Here is a 7,104-nt window from a genome sequence, read left to right as displayed (position 1 = left end):
GAGACTGGTCAGCCACTCGATGACCAATCGGAATCTATCGGATTCCTCCGCCTTGACGAAGGACCGCTTCCCGGTCAGGCACATACGCGCCCCGAATTCGGACGAGCGTAGTTGCCACCAAGGAGCTACCTAAAGAGTCTCATTTTCAAACTCCTATGGCTAAGTGAAAGTGTTAAAGCATTATAGTCCGGTTGCCTGGCCCGCTGCGCTATCACCTCCTTTGTAGGACCAAGACATTGGGTTAAGTGTGAGAATGCGTCTTCTGCGAGCACCCCCGCACTATGTGCATGGGGGCTGAAGCCAACGACTGCCATCTTTCAGATTCTATACATACATACATATATATATATATATATATATATATATATATATATATATATATTAAAACGGCCGATTAGAAGGTGTTTACAATACTTGGAGGCACAAGTATAAAATAAGCCACTACAGTTTATCAAAATATTACTTCATAATTACATATGCTATCTTAACATAGCATCTTTCGGGCACTGCGTCTCTATTACACGAGCGCCTTCAAGAACTTCTTGAAAATAGTGCTCGGAAGGTACTCGGCTTTGGTCCGAATCTCGGGACGCAACAACAGTGGCCTCCATCTCCGCCCAGTATGTCTTAACACGGGCAAGAGCCATCCGTGCGCCCTCTATGCATGCTGACCTCTTAATTGCATTTATACGCGGCACCGCGTCAAGGAATTGCCGCACCAAGCTGAAATAGCTCTTCGGCTCCGATCTCCCCGTCCACAGATGATCCATGACGTACTTCATGGCGAGTCCGGACAACCTATTCAGTTCGGCCCATTGAGCCAAACGATCATCCACTGCCAGTGGACGCTCTGGATTATGAAACTGCGACCAAAAAAGCTTTTCCACTTCGCGATCTTTCTGATCTCGAAAGTGTTCGGTCGCATCAGCGGCACTTGTTGCCAAGTCCAGATAGGTGTCCTTCACACTCCACATCCGGTCCAACGGAGCAAACTTCGGATCACAAAACTTCCTCCGCAGCATAAAGGGCTTTCCAGCTGCAATCTGTTCGGCCTGACATAGCTCCTCTTTCGCAGCTCTCATCACGGAGCGAGCGTCCTTGGCATCAGCAATGGCCTTTTCTAATTCCGTCTGTTTTGCCTGGTCTTCTTTTTCAAGAAGTTTGTAACGGTCGGTAGCGCTTCTTAACTCTTCGGCCATCTCGGCCATCTCCTCTTTGCTTCGCCAATGAGCAGCCTGTTCGACTCTCAGCTCTTCAAGGGCCTCCTTGGCAGCCGCATCGCTTTTTCTGGCTTGCTCCTTCGCTCGGGCAAGTTTTGCCCTAAGATTCTCCATGGCGGCCGCACCATCTGCGTCAAGCACACACATTGTAAGACACTGGCATAAAGCTCCTCTTACCTGGCGCCGCCCGAAGAATTCCATACCTTGAGCCTCATCAAGCCGCTTATTGACAAGCGCGATGTCGGCATCCGCCACGTCCAGTTGCCGCTTTAGTTCGGCCACATCATTAGTCCGGCTTGATTCCGGACACCTCGCCACCTACATTCAAACGCGACATCTTAGACCTGGGATTATGATCCTCTACGTGCCGTCATTTCTTGACAACACGCAGAGTCTCAGGGGCTACTATCTACACAGGGCGCATCTTATTTATGCGCAACTAACAAAAGTGTACATTATCTAACGTACCTCAAAACCCGTCAGTAAACTTTTGACGGCCTCATGCAATCCATTTTCTGCGGATGAAATCCTTTCAATCACCGTGCCCATCAATGCACGGTGCTCCTCTGAGATAGAAGCTCGCCCCAGCAGAATCTTTAGCTCCTCCGACCGAGCACCAGATGGTGCGGGACTTGTCCTATGGCCCCTTTCGAAGGCCGGATGCGGAGAACCTCGGGGGACCGCACTGCCGCCTTCCGCCCTTGCCGGATTCGGGGAAACTCTCCGCGACGACACCTCAGGGTCGCCCGCCTCGCTAGGCGGCACGGCAAGGGGAGGCGTCCCGCTCTCCATCATCTCTGGAAGAAGATCCCCCGAAGACGAGCTCTGCTGAGAAGGGCTAAGGTCCGAGCTGCAAGGTAAAATTTCGGTTAGTCTTCTCAGATATAAATCAAAGATTTCTCTCATCCCTCAAAAGAAACACCTTTCTCTACTTACGGCTCGCTGGAGGGCTGATCCCCATGAGGGCATAGTCCGGCCGAGGAACTCCCCGGCGCAGGACCCTCTGACGAGGATTTTCTCCCCTGTTTCGAGACCACGGTTTCCGGGTCGTCAGAGGCGGCTCTCTTCTTCCCCTCGGGAAAGGAATTGTCGGTTCCTCCCTTCGAAGCAGCCTCCTTCGAGGAGGCCATAGCTTCCTTGTCCTCCCCCGCCAAAGGCATTGTCTCCAGCATCCTGACCAGCACAGGATCCGGCCTGGTTTCAGGAAGGGGAGCCGGACACCTGATCAGCTTTGCCTTCGCTATCCACTCCTGCTCAAAAGGACGGCTCTTTTAGGGGCAAGTTTATAACGATTATATGGATAGAAGGTCCGGGCACGAGGTCGCTTACCTGAGTATTCGGGCGATTGCAGCTCAGACCTGCGTCCTCGGTTAAATCCGGACACATCTCTTGTGATTCGAAGAACAGTCTATACATCTCCGCGGGCGTTGCGCCCATGAAGTTCTGGAGAGTTCGCGGTCCCTCTAGATTAAACTCCCACAGGCGAAAGGGGCGATGTTTGCCGGGTAGTATTCGGCGAATCAGCATGACCTGTGTCACCTTGACCAGGTTGAGGTCTCCTACTAGGAGATCCCTAATGCGGCCCTGCAACAGGGGCACGTCTTTGGATAACCCCCAATCTAATCCTTTGTTGACCCATGATGCCAGCCGTGGTGGGGGACCCGAGCGAAAGGCAGGAGGCGCCGCCCACTTGGCGCTCCTGGGAGCGGTGATATAGAACCATTCTCGTTGCCACAAGCCGAGATCCTCTTGAAAGAAGCCCTCGGGCCATGGAGCATCAACATTCTTACTTATGACAGCGCCTCCGCACTCTGCATGCCGTCCCTCGATCATATTCGGCTCCACTCCAAAGGTCTTGAGCCACAATCCGAAGTGAGGGGTAACACGGAGGAACGCTTCGCATACAACAATGAATAAGGAAATATGGAGGATGGACTCCGGAGCTAAGTCGTGAAGTTCCAGCCCGTAATAAAACAGCAGCCCCCTCACGAAGGGATCCATCGGGAAGCCTAACCCCCGAAGGAAGTGAGACATGAACAGTACGCTCTCGCCAGGCTGGGGACTAGGAACAGCTTGCCCTTGAACAGGCAACCTATGCAAGATTTCGGCGGTCAAGAACTTAGCCTCTCTCAACTTTAGCACGTCCCCCTCCGTGACGGAGGAGGGCATCCATCGGCCCTGGAGGTCGGAACCGGACATTGTCGAAGGTCCGAAGTGCCTGGAATCTGAAGCCTAGGGTGTTGGAACTCGAGGCGACGGGCGAACTCGTTTGAGATTGAAAAAGGGAGTAAGGCTTTGGTCTCTTTATAAGAGGTTGAATACCAAGAGCCCTCCCCGTAACCGTTTAGGACTCGCCTTTAATCGAGAACACATGCTAACGGGCACGATTGGGTTACCCACATCCGTATTGATGAGGATCCCGTAAAGGGGGGGCACACGATCTCTACTTTGACAAGACGTGCCAAGGAAACCGCCTTGCAAAACATGCTGAGGTGGAAAAGTGAAAACGATTCGAGTAAAGGACTTGGCTGTGGTGTGATGGTGCACTGCGGAATACGTCAGCAGATTTGATTTGTGCTAATATTATTCTCTCTATGGCAATATGTGGAAACTTATTTTATAGAGCCGGACACTACTCTTGGTGATTACAATCTTCTGTGAAGGACTTGGAGGAGGAACCCACCTTGCAATGCCGAAGACAATTTGCGCGCCGGACACGTCGTCATTGAAGCCTGGTTCAGGGGCTATTGAGGGAGTCCTGGATTAGGGGGTGTTCGGATAGCCGGACTATACCTTCAGCCGGACTCCTGGACTATGAAGATACAAGATTGAAGACATCATTCCGTGTCCAGATGGGACTTTCCTTGGCGTGGAAGGCAAGCTTGGCGATGCGATATTCAAGATCTCCTACCATTGTAACCGACTCTGTGTAACCCTAACCCTATCCGGTGCCTATATAAACCGGAGGGTTGTAGTATGTAGGACAGAATCAACCCCATACACAACAATCATACCATAGGCTAGCTTCTAGGTTTAGCCTCCTTGATCTCGTGGTAGATCTACTCTTGTACTACCCATATCATCAATATTAATCAAGCAGGAGTAGGCTTTTACCTCCATCGAGAGGGCCCGAACCTGGGTAAAACAAAGTGTCCCCTGTCTCCTGTTACCATCTGGCCTAGACGCACAGTTCGGGACCCCCTACCCGAGATCCGCCGGTTTTGACACCGACAGTCTTCCTCTACTGGTGTAGGGCCTCCCATAAATATTCCGATCTTCTTTTTTAGGTCGGCATTCTTGTCCACTAGTACTTCGATTTCCTCTTCATAATCTTCACGTGTAGCCTTGAGTTCTTCCTCCAGTTCCTTGATTCTTGTCTTCGCCTTCTTCAGATCTATCATGTCAGCGCACATCTGGTTCTCCTGACGTCGAATGTGCTGGTTTAACTCCTGGATAAAAGCTACAATTGATCTATCCTTCTTGGTGTTGATCATCTCCCAGTGCTCATCTCGGCGCCCACAAATCTGGTAGATAGTATCCTTGAGATCATTGCGGTAAACTTCTCCAATGCGTCCCATGGCGATGTGAGCTGCCATGCTCTTTCCTAGACTCCATGTTGGTGAATCAAAAGAAAACTCTATGGGTTCAGTGACTGGCATGAACGTCCTTCCTGGAACTTGAACTTGAATCATCCAGCGCTCCTCTTCAGGTAATGTGGTGTTGTAGGTCCCGGTGAATCTTGGTACTACTATGTTCAGGTATCTAGTGACTTCCTTCAAATGACGTCCAAAGGGTGTATCTTCATCCGGTTGCGTGAACTTGTTCCTTGCATCCGCCATCCTAAAAGAGTAGAAAAGATGAGAGGTTGGAATGAGAAGAGAGAGTAGTGATCTAGGGCTTTAGCTTAGTGGTCGTGTCCTACAATCAGCGTGTGCTCTGATACCATCTTGTAGCGACCGGACCTCAAACGGTCCAATCTCTATGCTCCGATGTCATCCCTGGATCAGTAATGCTGACACCACACAGTACTTGAAGGATTTATAACAGAGTAGCAATCACACACTTATTACATCGAGTGTCTCAAAAGAGAACTTATTACAATAAATATGGCTTCAGGCCATCTAATAACGATAACAGCGGAACGCTTGGAAGATAAGTGAGTCCATCAACTCCAACGGCATCACTGAGTATAGAACCAGGACCTAAAAGGCACCTTACTCGTCGTCTGAAAAGTCTACAACATGAACGTTGCAGCTCGAAACGGGTCAGCACATGGAATATGCTGGCAATGTAACACATAGAGAGCAACAAAAGAATAACGCTATACTACATGCATATTTGGCTGGTGGAAAGCTCTATGGTTACAGTTTTGCGTAAAGCCAATTTTTCCCTACTGCAAAGGAATAAATTTATTTAACTATCATGGTGGTTGTTAACCATTGAGAATGGTTGATATTATTCTCAATCCCAATTAAGCATCATCATTAAAAACCCAACAATTTAATTAGAGTAACATGATGAGATTCACATGACAATCCAAGTACTAGATACTCAAGATGTCCATAACCGGGGACACGGCTAATCATGATTAGTTTATACACTCTGCAGAGGTTTGCACACTTTTCCCCACAAGACTCGATCTCCTCTGTTGGGATTCTCGCACTACATGGTGTTTGAGAAACGGATGACCGAGACATAATCTTTCAGAAGCGCTAGCACCTTACGATGGGTAGACCGTACCACCTACATCCCCAACATTTGCTAGTCTACCACTGTAAGAGTTCGCACGACTTAGTCAACTATGCTAGAGACCATAGTAGCTTGTGGCTGCACACGGAAGTTTCTAGCATGAATAATCTCATGATCCCTTTGAGCCTGGGGGCGGTCCATAAAGAAAAACAGGCAATCGCTGGAATACCCAATTGCCTCAATCCACTGAGATGTGTATTTAAGTTGCCACCTTAGATAAACTATTAATTTAACATTCTCACATCTGTCATGAATTTCACTTACCCAATCCACGTCTACTAGCATAGCATGACATAAAAGCAAACGTAGAAGTAACTCGCAAAGGTTTGATAATAAACAGGTAATATGTACTACCTCATCTACTTCCCAAACCCACAATTTAATTAGATCCTAATCATGCAATGGTGTGAGGATTGATCTAATGCAATAAAAACTGGGTAGTAGGATGGTATGATCAAAGTGTTACTTGCCTTGCTGATGATCCGTGAAACCTAGCGATTCGAAGTAGCAAGCGGCGCACTCCGGGTACTCTATCGCAAACAAACAAGCATACAATAAGTACTCATCTAATGCACAGGTAAAACTCGAATAAAAGATCTAACTAGGTGGTTCAACTTAAGAACTCCGGTTGGCAAAAAGAACCAAATCGAACGAAGCAACAAAAGACAAACCGCAAAAGAAATAAGCTCCATTTACTAATCTGAATCTAGGAAAAATTTTACTGAGGCAAAAACTTGTTTGAGTTGGTTAAACGGAAAGAGGGTTTCGAGACGAAACTGCAGGCGCTTGAATCGCCTGATTCTGACAAATGAGTGAAAAGTTAAACTAAAACGAACATCGGATCAGAAATCGCGATCAGAAAAGTCGCGGATTTAATCTGAGAAAAAGAAAAACGACAAACGGATTAACGAACGAATGTTCGTTAACTGGAACTAAACGAGGAACGCGTTCGTTAAAATGAACGGACGAGCGAATGCTCGCTAAATAAATAAACCAGAGAAAACTGATCTATTTAAAAAAACGAAAACTCGGGTTTTCTAAAAAAACGAAATGGCTTTTCTCAGAAAACCGGGGCAGCGGCTACCTCGGCTCGGGGCTCCGGCGGGGCTCCGGCGGCAGCGGGTGGTGCGGGGCG

The sequence above is a fragment of the Triticum aestivum genome, chromosome 2A (genome assembly GCF_018294505.1).
Source record: "Triticum aestivum cultivar Chinese Spring chromosome 2A, IWGSC CS RefSeq v2.1, whole genome shotgun sequence".
Taxonomy (NCBI): domain Eukaryota; kingdom Viridiplantae; phylum Streptophyta; class Magnoliopsida; order Poales; family Poaceae; genus Triticum; species Triticum aestivum.
The sequence above is the reverse complement of the archived record's forward strand: the minus strand, read 5'-3'. Positions refer to the sequence as shown.